This window comes from Castor canadensis, chromosome 9, assembly GCF_047511655.1.
Source record: "Castor canadensis chromosome 9, mCasCan1.hap1v2, whole genome shotgun sequence".
Taxonomy (NCBI): Eukaryota; Metazoa; Chordata; class Mammalia; order Rodentia; family Castoridae; genus Castor; species Castor canadensis.
Genome location: NC_133394.1, coordinates 55,900,778 through 55,920,012, shown reverse-complemented (window position 1 = coordinate 55,920,012; position 19,235 = coordinate 55,900,778). Strand labels below are relative to the sequence as shown.

General features: G+C 37.7%; 1 pseudogene; it reads right to left on the bottom strand.

The window, feature by feature from the left end:
* Window positions 1-338: 338 nt before the first annotated feature.
* On the bottom strand, window positions 339-12,217 carry LOC141410794 (THO complex subunit 1 pseudogene; annotated as a pseudogene).
* Between the last annotated feature and the right edge of the window lie 7,018 nt (window positions 12,218-19,235).

Genomic DNA, 19,235 nt, shown 5'->3' with positions numbered 1-19,235 from the left:
TGTCTAGCAGCAATTTTGTATTAACTTCCATCAGAACCTCAAGGCCCAAGTACTTTTGGAGCAGCTATTTCATAAGATGATAGGGGATATCATGTATCCAGTCAGTGGGCAACAGATGCACACAAAGCTGCATCTTTGTTATCCCTAGACCTGCAACTTTCCATAAATTCATAGCCATTGGAAGAAGACTAAAATTATTTTTTCTGGTTTCTTTTCAGAAGCTGGTAAAATTCCACCCACTTTCCAGCTTCTATCAGTGAATTTGGCTCAGGCCCTTAGTGCCACCTGAAACACATCTGGTCTCTTTTTTCAGCCAAACTTCTGGTGCCACCACTTGCTTTGGACTGAGTCCAACAGGCCAAGGCTTCAGTTTCCTCCATTACTTGACATTGCTAGTCCATGAAGACATTTTTTTATTCCTGGAAGTCCAGCTTTGTATTTTGGGTTTTGGTTTTCTCTTCTTATATTTTACCTGTCATTGCTTTTTCACTTGCGAAAAATTTTGCAAAAGGTACATGTTCTCCTTCTGTTTCCAACTCTTCCATCTTTTTCCTGGAAACCAGAGTATCATTTAATTTATACCTCTTAAAAACAGCTAGAATGTCCTCAGAATACTTAAGACAAGTCTTTCATGAAATCTTCTCATAGCATTGCACTGGATACCTGAAGTAATCCTGAAGTGACCAGAATTTTCTATATAGGTTGTAATTGATCAGATTGGAGTAAGTTGTTGGAGCTTCATAATCTCCTTTTTTATCTTCTACATCCATATCTTCTTCTCTATCCTCAGTGTGCTTCTGAGCAAGGGTGCTTTCCTTCTCATTCGGACTGAAGACAGTGGCATTTCCAGGTTGAATTTATTTTGCAAATTAAGACCTTAATTCAAAAATAGAGGAAAAAGACTGGTTAAAAAGAGTTGAGTTCTCCCACAGAAGACTGTCTTCTGGGATTTAGATAATCTTATTAGGATATCACTGCACATACATAGTAAATAATTTTTCTCAGCAGAATAGAATGTATTTGATTTTCAAGTAGCAACACTTTTTTCCACAAAAGTGAATATTTTGTCACACTGATCCAAAGGAAGAGAATCCAAAACATCTAACAATACAAAGTGCAAATATCCAGCAGTCTAGCTCTACAGTCTGTTCTCTTCACCACGAAGCTTCAGTTTCTCCCCCAACAGCAAGAGAAATAACTGCTAAAACATTTTCACATGATGAATGATTTATACTTTCTTCTTCTAGAGCACCTCTTAAAGCTTGGTCCAGAGTGTATTTGTTTTCATTTCCATTGCCAGGTAACTGGCTGAAGGTGTGCAATGATGGCTTGATGTTTTTGATGTTCAAGATCTCTCCTTGTGTTTTCTTTTCCTCACCAGGTAACTAGACAGGATCTTGTAGATCCTTACTGCCATCAGCCTTATCCTATAACTTTTTATATGTATGTTTTATAGGAAACTGTCATGGAAAATAAAGAAACAAGAGAGATTATCTTTAGATTTTTAAACTATTCTTCTTTAACTGATTTAAACTTTAAGCCAAGAATATTTTTGGTTTTTTTTTCTTTATTTTTTTTCATACAAGTGTGCATACAAGGCTTGGGTCATTTCACCCCCCTGCCCCCAACCCCTCCCTTACCACCCACTCCACCCCCTCTCTTTCCCACCTACCCCCTCAATACCCAGCAGAAACTATTTTCCCCTTATTTCTAATTTTGCTGTAGAGAGAGTATAAGCCATAATAGGAAGGAAGAAGGGTTTTTGCTGGTTGAGATAAGGATAGCTATACAGGGAGTTGACTCACATTAATTTCCTGTGCGTGTGTGTTACCTTCTAGGTTAATTCTTTCTGGTCTTACCTTTTCTCTAGCTCCTGGTCCCCTTTTCCTATTGGCCTCAGTTGCTTTTAAGGTATCTGCTTTAAAATGGGCAAGGGAACCAAACAGAACTTTCTCAAAAGAAGAAATTCAAATGGCCAAAAAACACATGAAAAAATGCTCACCATCTCTAGCAATAAAGGAAATGCAAATTAAAACCACGCTAAGATTCCACCTCATCCCTGTTAGAATAGCCATGATCAGCACCACCACCACCAACAGGTGTTGGTGAGGATGCGGGGAAAAAGGAACCCTCTTACACTGTTGGTGGGAATGTAAACTAGTACAACCACTCTGGAAAAAATTTGGAGGCTACTTAAAACGCTAGACATTGATCTACCATTTGATCCAGCAATACCACTCTTGGGGATATACCCAAAAGACTGTGACACGGGTTACTCCAGAGGCACCTGCACACCCATGTTTATTGTGGCACTATTCACAATAGCCAAGTTATGGAAACAGCCAAGATGCTCCACCACTGATGAATGGATTAAGAAAATGTTGTATCTATACACAATGGAATTTTATGCAGCCATGAAGAAGAATGAAATGTTATCATTCACTGGTAAATGGATGGAATTGGAGAACATCATTCTGAGTGAGGTTAGCCTGGCCCAAAAGACCAAAAATCGTATGTTCTCCCTCATATGTGGATATTAGATCAAGGGCAAACACAACAATGGGATTGGACTTTGAGCACATGATAAAAGCAAGAGCACACAAGGGAGGGGTGAGGATAGGTAAGACACCTAAAAAACTAGCTAGAATTTGTTGCCCTTAATGCAGAGAAACTAAAGCAGATACCTTAAAAGCAACTGAGGCCAATAGGAAAATGGGACCAGGAACTAGAGAAAAGGTTAGATCAAAAAGAATTAACCTAGAAGGTAACATAGACACACAGGAAATCAAAGTGAGTCAATGCCCTGTATGGCTATTCTTATCTCAACCAGCAAAAACCCTTGTTCCTTCCTATTATTGCTTATACTCTCTCTACAACAAAATTAGAAATAAGGGCAAAATAGTTTCTGCTGGGTATTGAGGGGGTGGGGGGGAGAGTTAGGGGGTGGAGTGGGTGATAAGGGAGGGGGTGGCGGCTGGGGGGAGAAATGACCCAAGCCTTGTATGCACATATGAATAATAAAATTAAAAAAAAAGAGAAATGGAAAAAAAAAGGTATCTGCTTTAGTTTCTCTGTGTTAAGGGCAACAAATGCTAACTAATTTTTTAGGTGTCTTACCTATCCTCATCCCTCTCTTGTGTTCTAAAGCTTTTATTATGTGCTCAAAGTCCAATCCCCTTGTTGTGTTTGCCCTTGAACTAATGTCCACATATGAGGGAGAACATACGATTTTTGGTCTTTTGGGCCAGGCTAACCTCACTCAGAATGATGTTCTCCAATTCCATCCATTTACCAGCGAATGATAACATTTCATTCTTCTTCATGGCTGCATAAAATTCCATTGTGTATAGATACAACATTTTCTTAATCCATTCGTCAGTGGTGGAGCATCTTGGCTGTTTCCATAACTTGGCTAATGTGAATAGTGCCACAATAAACATGGGTGTGCAGGTGCCTCTGGAGTAACCCGTGTCACAGTCTTTTGGGTATATCCCCAAGAGTGGTATTGCTGGATCAAATGGTAGATCAATGTCTAGCGTTTTAAGTAGCCTCCAAATTTTTTTCCAGAGTGGTTGTACTAGTTTACATTCCCACCAACAGTGTAAGAGGGTTCCTTTTTCCCCGCATCCTCGCCAACACCTGTTGTTGGTGGTGTTGCTGATCATGGCTATTCTAACAGGGATGAGGTGGAATCTTAGTGTGGTTTTAATTTGCATTTCCTTTATTGCTACAGATGGTGAGCATTTTTTCATGTGTTTTTTTGGCCATTTGAATTTCTTCTTTTGAGAAAGTTCTATTTAGTTTACTTGCCCATTTCTTTATTGGTTCATTATTTTTGGGAGAATTTAGTTTTTTAAGTTCCCTATATATTCTGGTTATCAGTCCTTTGTCTGATGTATAGCTGGCAAATATTTTCTCCCACTCTGTGGGTGTTCGCTTCAGTTTAGAGACCATTTCTTTTGATGAACAGAAGCTTTTTCGTTTTATGAGTTCCCATTTATCTATGCTATCTCTTAGTTGCTGTGCTGCTGGGGTTTCGTTGAGAAAGTTCTTACCTATACCTACTAACTCCAGAGTATTTCCTACTCTTTCTTGTATCAACTTTAGAGTTTGTGGTCTGATATTAAGATCCTTGATCCATTTTGAGTTAATCTTAGTATAGGGTGATATACATGGATCTAGTTGCAGTTCTTTGCAGACTGCTAACCAGTTTTCCCAGCAGTTTTTGTTGAAGAGGCTGCTATTTCTCCATCGTATATTTTTAGCTCCTTTGTCAAAGACAAGTTGGTTATAGTTTTGTGGCTTCATATCTAGGTCCTCTATTCTGTTCCACTGGTCTTCATGTCTGTTTTTGTGCCAGTACCATGCTGTTTTTATTGTTATTGCTTTGTAATATAGTTTGAAGTCAGGTATTGTGATACCTCCTGCATTGTTCTTTTGACTGAGTATTGCCTTGGCTATTCGTGACTTCCTTTGTTTCCATATAAATTTTACGGTAAATTTTTTGTACTCTTTAATGAATGTCATTGGAATTTTGATGGGAATTGCATTAAACATGTAGATTACTTTTGGGAGTATCGACATTTTTACTATGTTGATTCTACCAATCCATGAGCATGGGAGATCTCTCCACTTTCTATAGTCTTCCTCAATCTCTTTCTTCAGAAGTGTATAGTTTTCCTTGTAGAGGTCTTTCACATCTTTTGTTAGGTTTACACTTAGGTATTTGATTTTTTTTTTGAGGCTATTGTAAATGGAATTGTTTTCATACATTCTTTTTCCGTTTGCTCATTGTTAGTGTATAGAAATGCTAATGATTTTTCTATGTTGATTTTATATCCTGCTACCTTGCTATAGCTATTGATGATGTCTAGAAGCTTCTGAGTAGAGTGTTTTGGGTCTTTAAGGTATAGGATCATGTCGTCTGCAAATAGGGATATTTTGACAGTTTCTTTACCTATTTGTATTCCTTTTATTCCTTCTTCTTGCCTAACTGCTCTAAGCCAAGAGTTTTTAACAACCATTGACTTTTCATATCTAAATCTCTCACATAGGCACTGGAGGAAAAGCAGAATATACTTTCTAATTTCAGAGACTGGAAGAGCAGATATGTGCTTGGAGAAATATTTATTATAATGTTTCCAATGTTCGTTTATAGCTGTTTTATAGGAAATCCAATATTCCTCAATTTCTGGCCACTAAATTGATGGTAAAGGCTGAGGGTGATTTTTAGTCTGGCTTATAAGTAAAAGAAGGGCACAATTGAGGTTGCAATTCCAGTGTGGGATAGCCCTTGAGGTACAGCTGCTCCTGTCTCATTTGAAACATATTAAGAAATTATGATGTGTAGAACATTGTAGTTTAGAGATGGATACAAAGAGGAATTAGACATAGCTTTTGTTTTAAAAATAGATTGTAATTTAGTGAAGGTGACACAAGTTGTAGAAGATACAAGTCGTATTTGGGGAGTAGACAAAACAGAGATTGTGGGCAACATGCTAGAGGTGAGCCCAGTAGGAAGTGATACAGCCTCATCATTCTGTAACTGAGGTGTTACTGTCAGAAATCTTTTAATCCCTGAACTTGCAGTGTGTTTTGGGGGGTGGCACTTGAACATAAATCCCACCCTTATGGGAAATCTAATTGCACCTATTATTTTACCCAAATACCTAGTATTTCTATGATATCTATCTATACACTCAGTGATCCTTAAACCTTGGAACAGTGCACATCCATTAGAAAATGTGAATAAATCATATGATTCCTGTGCTCTTTTCTTTTACTGTGATGGATCCCATCACAGAAGCAAGAATAGGGGGTAAAAAAGGGACAGTTCTCCAAGGAAGGTGACAAAGAGAAGGGAAAAAGAAGACAAAGGGATAAATAAGTTTCATGCCCAGGCATAAAATATGATAGAATAAGGAAGTCTCAGGACTTTAAAGAAGTTATCCATGGGGATATCTAGGGGAACCTGACAGTAGATGATTTATTGATTTAATATAATAATAATGCTAATTGTGTCAGTAGCACTTTGACTCTTATGATGCCAGTAGTATCATCTGAATCTGGGAAGTTTTGTTTTAGTTATCATACCTCCTGCCTCACTACATTAATATCATTGATATTCTCACATTTTAGCTGAAAATATGGACAAGTACAGATAAAGTAATTTATCCAACATAAAGTGTCTGTCATCTTGGACAAGTTACCTAAAATTTTTGAACCTGAAATTTCCTTTCCACAAAATGGGATGGTGGTTATACCATTGTTTTAGGGAATAAGTGAGTTTAAAACTCTGAGTAGTTCCTAACATACCTTAGATGGTCTATATACTTTAGATCCTACTATTTATTACAACTGGGCAGGATGGATGATAGAAGGAAGGAAAAGGATAAGATGAAAGTCAATTCTCATGCAAAGAGAGTACATAGGAGAGTACATCATTTAGGAATTGAATCAGTATTTTCTATATTTTTATTCCCCAGTCCCTAAGTATCTAGTGGTTGCTCCATTTATTGAACCAATAACACTTATTGCTTCAGGGTAAGGGTGCATGTAGAACAAAGAGGTGTTTCATTTTTTGAATCCTCAGGCTGACATTTTTTTATTCAATTGCAAGTTTAATCACAAAGCCACATTTCATGTAAACAAGAAGTATTTTTTCTAAATTCTGAAATCTTCCCTTTACCTTCAAAATGATGGGCTTGTTTTACTCAAGTCTTAGAGTATAGTATTCACAAACACTCATAGCTTTAAAAAGCAATAAGAATAGCAAGATTCAGATTGTAGAGAAGAAGAGAGGGCTATTGATAGGAATGCCATGACTCACCTACCTGGGCACTTCTTCCCTTGGAAAGAGGACAGGAGAATGTTCTAAGCTCCTTAGCAAAGTCAGGTATGTGGACCAGTCTGGTGCTCTGAAGTCTCTGTCTCTAGGCAGAAGGTTCATGTCTGAAGACTGCCTCCAAGAATTGTACACACAGTAGCATGGAGAAGAAACCCAGGTACTAGTCCTTGCATCTCCCACTAGGGTCTCATTCTTGTTGTCTGGAGCTAAGTTCAATTTCCATTACAGGACAGGAAGATGAATCCAAAACAAATCTTGACTCCATCAGCAAGTTGAAGAGACAGAAACCAGCTTTTAGAGAAACTAAGATAAGTAGAATTGTAGAGCAGTATACTGAAAAGGAAGTGTTCCAGTTATCCAAAGGGTTACATTGTATTTTTGGTTGACTGTCCACATCCAAGGACATTGTTGGACATAAAGATTTTCAGAGGAAAGGACAATTATGAAAGAACTCTGAGCTGAAAATTTCCTGGAGCTTACAAAGTTCTGAGAATCATCTGAATTCCAAAAAGCCAAATGAAAAGATCACTACAAATATATGGTGCATTTAGTAGAGACTCACAAGAGGCTCCCCTTAAAAGTTGGTCTAAATGACCACTAACTAAAATTTGGATCACCCTAAAAGGTCTGACAAAATGCAGCAACACAGAGTGTAAAACCATGAAATGCAGGATCCAATCAAAGATTAATGCCAATTGAAAAAGGAGGAAAATGTGACCTACAACTTGGAGAAAAGTCAGTTAGTGAAACAGACTCAAAATAAAAAAGATAATAAAATGAATTAAGAGATATGAGCTTTAAAACAGCAGAAATTTCAAATATATGCACAAATGTGTGTATGTACACACATGAACATATTTATATACATACATGTAAAAAAACAAAGAAGAAAAATATGGAAACATAAACAGACTCAAATATAACTTTTAAGAATAAAATATATATGAAATGAAAACTGTGGCTGACATAATCAAAGACATAGATACCACAGAAGAGAGTATCATTGAGTATGAAGACATAGGATAGGAAGCATCCAAAATGAAAAACAGAGATAAAAATATTGAAAAAATTTCTTTCATGACCTATGAGACAAATAAAATGATTTAACGTATGTGCAATTGGAATTTCAAAAGGCAGAGGGTATTCCAAGAAATACTTGGAAAATTGTCCAAATTTGATTGTTTTAAAAAATATAAACAAAAAACACAGAAGGCAAAATGAAATATAAGTAAAATAAATGTAAATAAAACCTTGCTAGGCTTCATTAGAGTCAAACAGCTAAAATAGTGTTAAAAGGGACTCAAAAACAATAAGAAATAAAAGACATCACATCAGAGGAAGAAGGATAAAAAGCATAGCAGATTTCTCATCAGAAATATGAGAATTTAGCTAGGGATGTAACTCAGTGATAGAGCTCTTCCCTGACATGTGCAAAGCTGGGTCAAACACCAGCACAGAAAAAAATGTTAAGGAAATGTGCAAATCCAAGGACAATTATTTAGTTCTTTATAATGTTGGTTGAAAAAAGGCATTAATGTTCCATGTCTAAAAATAAAGTCAATAAAAATCAAAAAGAGTATTGTACAATTCATGTTGAAATTCCAAAGATCTTAAATATCCATATAATATTTAAAAATAAAAAGTTGGAGTATTTGCATGATCTGATTTCCAGGTTTATAAACTTAAGGTATTCAAGAATGCATAATATTGACATAATATACATATTGACTGATGAAATGAAAATAACAGCGCAGAAATAAATGAACACTTCCATATTTGTTAGATTTTCAACATAGATGTAAGAAAATCCAGTAGGGGAGAAAGGAGAGCTTTCTATTCATTTGTGCTGGAATGACTATATATTCATATGGTAAAAATGAATTCCAACCCTTTCATTATACCACACATTAAAAAATAATAAATAAAAATATATAATAAACCTAAACATAGGAACTGAATTCACAAAACTCTTAGAAGAAAACATATGGCTTTGATCTAGGCAAAGATTTATTAGCTAAGACATAACCATATGACATAGACAAAAAATGTAATGAGCTGGGCACTGGTGGCTCACGCCTATAACCCTAGGTACACAAGAGGCAGAGATGAGAGGATTGCAGTTTGAAGCCAGATGGGGCAAATAGTTCTCAAGACCCTGTTTCAAAAATACCCATCACACAAAAGGGCTAGTGGAGTGGCTTGAGGTGTAAGCTCTGAATTCAAACCCCAGTACCACAAAAAAAAGGAATGAAATAGACATTCAATTTTCAAAAGTTGCTGTTAAGGAAATGAAAATGTTTGCCTCACCATGGGAGAAAATATTTGTGAGACATGTCTGTCACAAGGGGTGTGTGTGTGTGTATACATGTATGAACATAAGAAGTTTTGCAACTCAATAAGGAAAGTAAAACAAAAGATTGGGATATTTCATAAAAGAAGATATATAAATGGCTGAAAGTCTTATAAAAATTCTCAATATCATTTATATCAAAAACCATCATTAAAACAACCATTAAAATGGCTTACATTGAAAAGTATGACAATTCCAAGTGTTAGAAAAGCTGAAACACTCATGTATTTCTGGTAGAAATATATAATGTCACATATATTTGAATAATAGTTTGGCAGTATCTTAGAAATTTAAGTTACATGCTTAACATAGTATTCACTATATTTGAAAAACATAGTAGCCAAGTATTATAGTTATTTCTTGTTTGTTTGTATTGCACTGTTAAGGATCCAACCCACATCATTGAGCATGCAATTGACCACTGACCTACACCCCCAACCTTGTAATATGAGTAGCGTGTGTGTGTGTGTGTGTGTGTGTGTGTGTGTGTGTATGTGTATGACAGCATCTTGCTATGAACCTTAGGCTGTCCTTGCACTTGCAATTCTCCTGCCTCTGTCTTTGAGTACTGGGATTATAGTTATGTGTCACTGTGCTGGGCTTCATCATGTGAGTTTTTGTAAAATAGATGCAATGTAGACTGTGAAATTATAACACAGAGAACAGGAGGAGGAAATGGAAGTATAGTCCTAAAAGTCATATATTAAATATAAATTAATATGATACTACTTGAAAAGTAGACTGTGATCATTTTAATCTATGTATTCTCAATTGTAAAGCCATTATTTAAAGAAAAAACCATAGTTTATCTAATGAACAATATTGCAGATGATACAGATTTGTGAAAAAAAATCAGTCCAAAAGAAAAGACAGGTAAGGAGGAAAAAGGAATAACAACAAGACAAAAAAACAGGTAGGTAAAAAGAAACAGCATTAATGATTACATCAGCTGCAGATGTCCTAAAAACTCTACTTACTAGGAGTAGATTAATATTTTCAGATTGAAGATAGACACAAAACTCAATTATATGCTATCTAGTAATTTATGTAACTTAAAAAGGAAAATATAAGTATGTGAAACATGAAAAACTGGAAAACATTCCCCTGCAAACAAGGGTCATATGACAGGTGGAGTGGTCATATAAGTGTCAAGCAAACTGATTTCAAAATAAAGGAGTCTGACCAGAGACCAAAAGAAAACTTCATAAAGGTAAAAGGAGCAATACATGAAGAAGATAACTATACCAAATGTGTGCTTGTCCACTTAGTAACAGCCCTTCAAAGTACATGAAACAAAATGGAGAAGAGAAAAATGGTACAAGTCTGCGAGTGCAGCTGGAGAGTTCCACATTCTTCTTCTAGCAAATGATAGAACATGTAGTCAAAACATCGATAGGGATACAGAAGACTAAATACTACTACCATCTAATCCAACTTAATTGGATATTATCAGCCATTCCACCCAAAGCAGCAGAACACTTATCTACTGCGTGTATATATTTAATATTCACCAAGATAGACCATATGCTTGGCCAAAAAATATCAAATTTAAAAGTATTGAAAAACTCATTCAGCAGATGTTCTCTAACCATAACTTAATTAAATAAGAAATGATATTAGAAAGTCTCCAAGATTTGGAAACTATATAATACACTTCTACATAATAAGGAGGTCAAAGAAAAAAGTCAAAAGGGAGATTACAAAATAATCTTAATCCTTATTTCACATTATACTCACAAGTGGACTTAAAATGGATAACAGACCTAAACTTTGGCTAACTGCATAAAACATCAAAGAAACCTGTGTGATTTGGACCAGAAAGATTTCTCATGATGCCAACAGCAAGACCCACAAAACAAAAGAAAGATAAATTGTTACAATTCACCAAAATTAAAAACTTCTTCTTTCCAGAAGGTACCACAGAAAATGATAATTCTACTACAGAATGGGAGAAAATATTCATAAAACTTTTTTCTGACAGAGGACTTGAGTCCAGAACTTAGGAGGGACTTTATCTCAGTAACAATAAGGTAAACGGCCCAATAAAAACATTCATATGTTTTGAATATGAATCTCAGACTTTATCTAGAGAGACTTTAAAGAGTGAATAAATAATACTCGGTATCATCAGTCTTCAGGGAAATGCAAATTAGCACAAGGGAAGGGACATCATACTTACATTATAGTAGTATAAATAAAAAAGATTGACAATTCTAAAACTACTGTGGATGAGAAACATGGCTTGTGGAAATGGAAAATTGTAGAACCCTTTTGGAAAGTGGCTTGGCACTTTTTTATCAACAATCCAACAGCTTCCTTAAGTAGCTACTCAAGAGAGATTAAAATATATGTCCACACAAACACTCATACAAGAATATTTGCAGTGATTATTTGTAATTTCCTCATGTTAGAAACAGCACAGATATTTATCAAGTGGTAAGTGAATTAACAAATTGCAATGTATTGTTGCAATATATCCAGTCTGTAAAGAGAACTAATTACTGATATACCCATCAACGTGGATAAATCTCAAAAATGTTATGCTGGTAGAAAGTAACCAAATGAAAAGTAGTATGAATTCTATGATTCTTTCTCCATTAAGCTAAAAATGTAATCCATAATGACAGAAAGCAGGACAATTGCCCCTGGAATGATGAGTGGGTGGGGGCTGACTAGGGAGCATGATGGAAGTCAGGTACTGATGGAAATCTCTTAAGTGGATTGTGAAGAAATTTGTGCAGGTATATGGATTTATAAAAAGTTACCAAAAATATAATTTAAATTGGTTATTTTATTGTATATAAATTACAGTTTACTAAATATGGTAAAAAGTTATTCCTGACTTAGTGAGTGTTCCCATTATTCATCTAGCTCCACATACCAGAACCTGGAAATAAACTTTAAGAGCTCCATATTCTTCCCCACCCATATTCAGTTCAGGTGCAATCCCACTTTCTCTTCTCCCTGTTTCTACTTACCCTCATAGAGCCTGGAGTCGTGGACTGGCCTCCCAACTGCATGCTGTCTTGCCACAACCCCATCCAGTTGCTATCAGTCAGTTTTTATTGTGGGACTGGGGTTTGAATTCAAGGTATCATGATTGCAAAGCAGGTGCTCTACTGCTTGAGCCACTCCTTCAGCCCATTTTGGTCTCATTTTCTTTGAGATGGGGGTCTCTAAAATAGTTTTCCTGGTCTGACCTTGAAACATTATCCTTAGGATCTCAGACTCTTAAATAGCTGGGATTATACGCATGAGTTACTGATGCCCAGCTCAATGACTTTTTTCAAAATGCAAAATTTTTACTTTGTAACCAAGTTATTGTTGTAACACTGAGCATTAATTTGATAGCAAGGCATTAATCAAAGCTTCCCAATTGTCTCTGAGTGAGACAGAGTCAGGAGTCCTTATGATTGCTGGCTTCATAGGAACCAATTGGGCAGTTTAACTGAGAAACTGCCTAGAAAATCATGAATATTCTGCAGAATAGTTTTGAGATTTCATAAGAAAATATCAATCGGCAGAAGGAATATTAATATAAGCTAACTTCCCTTAAGTGAATATCTTTTATTTTGAGAAATTACATTCATGTGGCTATCTGGTACCTCTAGACACTATGCATTGTAACTTGCTTGTTTATCATTAGTGACATTCACCTTTCTGTGTGTACTTGGAGGCTTTCCCAAACTGTTGGCCAGGGTCATGTTAGGCAACTGCATTAGTCAGGTATAAGCAAATATAAACTACATTTGTAAATCTTTTCCCACTTTTAACCTGTAACTTAAAATCACAATATTATAAATTTAGGAAAAATGAGAAAAAGCTGACATATTTACATGTGTTCTGTATTTCACTAAGTGAGAACATACTAGATAATGGAGAAAAATGGCAAAAATTATGTTTAAATGTTTATATACTCTATAAAAGAAACTGAAATTCCCTGAAGTGACAAGAGTATCCACCCTGAGTATCCACCCTGGTCCTCTACTTGTCCTGTGGCTGAAACTGGCTCTGTAGAGCAAAGAACACACATAGCTTGATCTTATCACCCAATTTGCCATGCCTGCACACCAGCATGGGCCGTGACATGGGTAATCCAGACTAGATGTTCTGGTCTGGGGCTCTGGAGACCAATATTGGCCTGGGGTGGGGCTGGGTATCCCAGTTTTAACAGGAGTGAGATGGAATCTTAGTGTGGTTTTGATTTACATTTCCTTTATGGACAGGTATGGTGAGCATTTATTCATGTGTTTTTTTAGCCATTTAGATTTCTCCCTTTGAACAAGTTCTCTTCAGTTCTGTAGTCTTTGATCCATTTTGAGTTGATTTTAGTACAGGGTGAAAACAGAGATCTAGTTTCAATCTTCTACATGTGGATATCTAGTTTTCCCAGAAGCATTTGTTGAAGAGGCTGTATTTTTTCCATTGTGTGTTTTGGGCTGCTTTTTGTGAAGGGTCTTTGTGAGACAGGGTCTCTTGAGCTATTTGCCCGGGGTTGGCTTTGAACCATGATCCTCCTGATCTCTGCCTCCTGAGTAGCTTGTATTACAGACATGAGCCACTGGAGCCAGGCAGGGTTTACTTTTATGTCTGGGCCAGGCTGGACTAAAATGCTCCTTTTGTGTTTCCCAAAGTAGCTGGAATATCAGGTGTGAACCACTGTGCTCATTCATTTATTGAGATGGAGATTTCACAAACTTTTTGCCTGGGTTTGCCTAGAACTTTGTTTTACCAGGTTTCCACCATCAAAGTAGTAACAACTATAGGCATGAGCCATTGTGCCTAGCTCAATTAGTTCTTTTCACATACAGTTCTAGGAGTTTTGGCAAATTCATACTCATGTAACCACCAACATGCCCAAAAAGTTCCAGCTTTCCCAGTGTCCCTTTGCAGCAAATCACCCATCACCCCAGGTCTCTGTCTCTGGTGATCAAAGATTCCAACTTCCCTGGAAAGTCATTTAAATGGAATCCTGCGGAGTGCAGCCCTCCCGAGCTGGAATACTTCACTCAGCATAATCTGTGTGAGGTTTTCCCTGGTTGTGGCTCTAATCGAAGGTTCATTCTTCTCATTGCTGAGTTCAGCCCACTGCATGTTTGGACCACAGTTGTTTATCCAAGTGCCAGTTAAAGTCCATGTGATACAAATAACACAGGCCCAACCAAGTCTCATTCACAAATACGCATCTGCCTCTGTCTGGAGCCCCCTCCCTCTTCCCTTGATTGTGTCTGTCAAAATTCCTGTCCCTTTCTTTATGACAGATTTCAAAGGCCCTCTGTACAGCAGAGGGAAGAGTTTACTTTCTTTATCACAGATTTGTAAAATGAGGCTGAGAACATGTAGCACCCCCCACAAAGACCCACAAACTGTAACAGAGCCAGAATTTGAACCCAGGGCCAAGGGGGAGGAGATGGTAGTTCAGAGGCCAAAACTCAGCCCTTGCACTAGGTGCTGGGAGACTGGGCCCCCATCCCTGTCTCAGGCCTGAGAATTTGCCAGCACTAGGGTAATGGAAAGAGGCAGGTCCCATCTTGGGGTAGGTCCTCCACTGGAATCCTTCCCCTGCTCTGAGCACTGTGCTAGGCCTAGCACCCGCCCCCCCCCGGCCAATATTGGTCTCCAGAGCCCCAGACCAGCACATCTGCTCTGTATTATCCATCTCATGGCCCGTGCTGGTGGGCGGGCATGGCAAATTGGGTGATGAGATCAAGCTATGTGTGTTCTTTGACCTGCAGAGCCACTTTCAGCCACAGGACAAGTGGGGGACCAGGGTGGATACTCAGGGAGCTCCTTTCACTTCAGGTTACCCCAGCTCTGCAGACCTGAGGAAGACCTGAGCATCAAGCCTGGTGAATGGTGACACTAGGCCAGTTTTCTGGGTCTCAGAGGCTTTGGAGCCATGGCTGGGAAGGTCTCAGCTCTGGAGTGAACTTGCTTCTTGATCACCAGGTGTCAGAGTTTGTATTTTAACCTAGGTTCCAGGACCTTCCTAGCACACTGGCAAAGGCTGAGACAGCCTCAGTGCAGCTCTGCTTGCCCTGCATGCTGGTCAGCCCCAGCCAGCCACACGGGATCCCTGGGGAGCAGAGTAGGGGTGAAATTCAGAAGAGGCAGCCCAGGTTGATGAGGGAGTGAGTGGGCAGATTCCAAATTTACAGTGGGACCACAGTGGGCAGAACTCACTAGTAGGTAGAGACAGTTGGTTGAGAAAGAGAAGTCAAGGTTAAGGTCTGGGTTTGGGGCTTCAGAACTGAGTGGGACTGCTGACTGAGATGAGAAAGACTGGAAGAGTGGGTGGACATGGAGGAGTCAGATTGGTAATGAAGATTTGTGCTTTGGATGCCAGTTGGAAACCTGCATTTCCAACTGGTAGAGAGGGAGCAGTGACAGTGGCAAGGGTACCCTAGGCACAGGAGGGGATACTGGAAGTCCAAGGAGGGATTTGGGTACCTGTGGGAGACCTGCATATATTTGGAGCCTTGAGCTGTAGGCATCTGAAACCTATGACTTCCATCTCAGAAACACAAACTAAGGGCATAAGAACGCTCAGTAATACTGAAATTATAATCAAAATATTGAAAATTAAATCTGTAATTGAGTTGTAGCAGTGTCCAGTAGACACTTGATAATGTCCATAATTCCAAAGTCTTGATGAAAAGAAAGACGATATGGCAAGATCCTGCTCACTATAGGTTGAATATGAAAACACTTACGACTTTTATTGGCCTTGAAGTCACAGAGCCTCCTAGGACTGCTCTGGCTTGTGGCCTAAGCTCATAATGGAAGGAAATACCATATTTTTTATTCATTTTTTCACATGTGCATACATTGTTTGGGTCATTTCTCCCCCATGCCCCTCTTCCCCCTTCCCCCCCAATTCCAGGCAGGTCATGTTCTGCCCTTATCACTAATTTTGTTGAAGAAACGACACAAGCATAATAAGGAAGACAAAGCATTTTTGGTACTTGAGTTAAGGATAGCTATACAGAGAGATTCCTATCATTGGTTTTGTGTACCTTGTGTTATGACCCATGTTGATTCATCTCTAAATGATCTTTACACTGGTTCCTGATCTCCTTCTCATGTTAACCTCTGTTGCTTTAAGTTTTCTCTATTAGTTCCTCTGGAGTGAGGACATCAAATGCTTTCATGTTTTGGGTTTTCTACCTATTCCTATATCTCCTGTATATGCTCTCCCTTGTCATGTAATCCAAGAATAACCACATTGCTGCATATGAGGGAGAACATATGATTTTTGGTCTTCTGAGCCTGGCTGAACTCGCTCAGAGTAATGCTTGCAAATGATAAGATTTCATTCTTCTCCATGGCTGAGTAAAATTCCACTGTGTACAACAAACAAAATGTGTACCACATTTTCTTAATCCATTCATCAATAGTTGGGCATCTTGGTTGTTTCTATAACTTGGCTATTGTGAATAGTGTGCAATAAACATGGGTGTGCAGGTGCCTCTGGAGTAACCTGTGTTGCATTCCTTTGGGTATATTCCCAGGAGTGGAATTGCTGGATCATATGGCAGGCCTCTGTTTAGATTTTTGAGAAGTCTCCAAATTTTTTTCCAGAGTGGTTGCACCAGCTTGCATTCCCACCAGCAGTGGACTAGGGTTCCTTTGTCCCCACATCCTTGCCAACACATGTTGTTGGTAGTGTTTTTGATGATGGCTATTTTAACAGGGGTGAAGTGGAATCTTAGTGATGTTTTGATTTGCATTTCCTTTATAGCTAGAGATGGTGAGCATTTTTTCATGTGTTTTTTGGCCATTTGAATTTCTTTTGAGAAAGTTCTGTTTGGCTCAGTTGTCCATTTCTTAATTGGTTCATTGATTTTAGGAGAGTTAAGTTTCTTAAGTTCCCTGTATATTCTGGTTATCAGTCCTTTGTCTTATGTATAGATGGCAAATATTTTCTCACATTCTGTGGGTAGTCTCTTCAGTTTAGAGACCATTTCTTTTGTTGTACAGAAGCTTTGTAATTTTATGAAGTCCCATTTATTCATCCTTTCTCTTAGTTGCTGGGCTGCTGTTGTTCTATTGAGGAAGTCTTTGCCTATACCTATTAGCTCCAGAGTGTTTCCTGCTCCTTCCTTTAGTAACTTCAGAGTTTCAGGTCTGATATTTAGGTCCTTGATCCATTTTGAGTTGGTACTAGTACAGGGAGATAGACATGGATCTAGTTTCAGTTTCTTGCAGATGGGGGGAATGGTTTCAGTTTTTCACCATTAAGTATGATGTTGACTATAAGTTTGTCATATATAGCCTTTACAATGTTGAAGTACATTTCTTCTATTCCTAGTTTTCTTAGAACATTTATCTTGAAGTGGTGTCGGATCTTGTGGAAGGCTTTTTCTGCATCTATTGAGATGATCAAGTGGTTTTTGTCTTTGCATCTATTCATATGCTGTGTTACATTTATAGATTCGTGTATGTTAACCACCCCTGCATTCCTGGGATGAAGCTGACTTGGTCATGGTGTGTGATCTTTCTGATGTGTTGTTGGATTCGGTTTGCCATTATTTTATTAATGATTTTTGCATCAATATTCACTAAGGAAATTGGACAGGGACCACCATGTACTTATCAGTACTAATACTGAATGTTAATGGACTAAATTCCCCCATCAAAAGACACCAATTGGCAAACTGGATTAAAAGGGAAGATCCAACAATCTGCTGCCTACAGAAGACCCACCTCAGTGACAGAAATAAGTACTGGCTGAGAGTGAAAGGCTGGAAGAAGATTTACCAAGCCATTGGTCCCAGAAAACAGGCAGGGTAGCAATACATGTCTCTGACAAAGTAGACATTAAACCTACATTGATCAAATGAAATAAAGAAGGACACTCCATACTAATAAAAGAGGAAATACACCAAAAGGAAATAACAATTATCAACCTATATGCACCCAACATCAATGCACCCAAGTTCATCAATCATACTCTGAAGGACCTGAAAACATATGTAAACTCCAACACAGTGGTAGTGGGAGACTTTAATACCGCCTATCACCAATAGATAGGTCATCCAAACAAAAAATCAATAACGAAATCCTAGATCTAAATCATAACATAGATCAAATTTACCTAGCCAATGTCTACAGAATATTTCATTCAACTTCTGCACAATATACATTCTTCTCAACAGCCCATGGAACTTTCTCCAAAATTGATCATATCTTAGGGCATAAAGCAAGCCTCAGCAAATATAAGAAAATAGGAATAATCCCATGCATTCTATCTGATCACAATGCATTAAAACTAGAAATCAATGACAAAAACAGCAGTGAAATACATGCAAACAATTGGAAGCTGAACAATACATTTCTCAATGATGAATGGGTCATTGATGAAATAAAAGAGGAAATTAAAAGGTTCCTGGAAGTTTATAAAAGTGAAAACGCAACCTACCAGAACCAGTGAGACACAGCAAAGGCAGTCCTATGAGGAAAGTTTATACCCATGAGTGCATATATTAAAAGGATAGAAAGATCTCAAATCAGTGACATAATACTACACCTCAAACTCCTAGAAAAACAAGAACAAGCAAATCCCAGAACAAGCAGAAGGAAAGAAATAATTAAAATAAGGGATGAAATCATGAAATAGAAACAAAAAAATCCATACAAAGGATCAATGAAACAAAAATCTGGTTCTTTGGAAAAATAAATAATATTGACAGACCCCTGTCATACGTGACTGAAATGAGGAGAGAAAAAACCTGAATCAGTAAAATCACAAATGCAAAATGGGAGATAAGAACAAACACCATGTAAATCCAGGAAATCATCAGAGACTACTTTGAGAGCCTATACTCTCAAATCTTGATCTTGAAAATCTTGACAGAATGGACAGATTTCTACAAACTTACAACCACCCAAAACTGAACCAAGAGGATATTAATCACCTCACTTGATCTATAACACAAAGAGAAATTGAAGCAGCTATCAAGAGTTTCCTAAAAAAGAAAAGTCCAAAAAAGATGGATTCTCTGCTGAATTCTATCAGACGTTTAAGGAACAACTAAT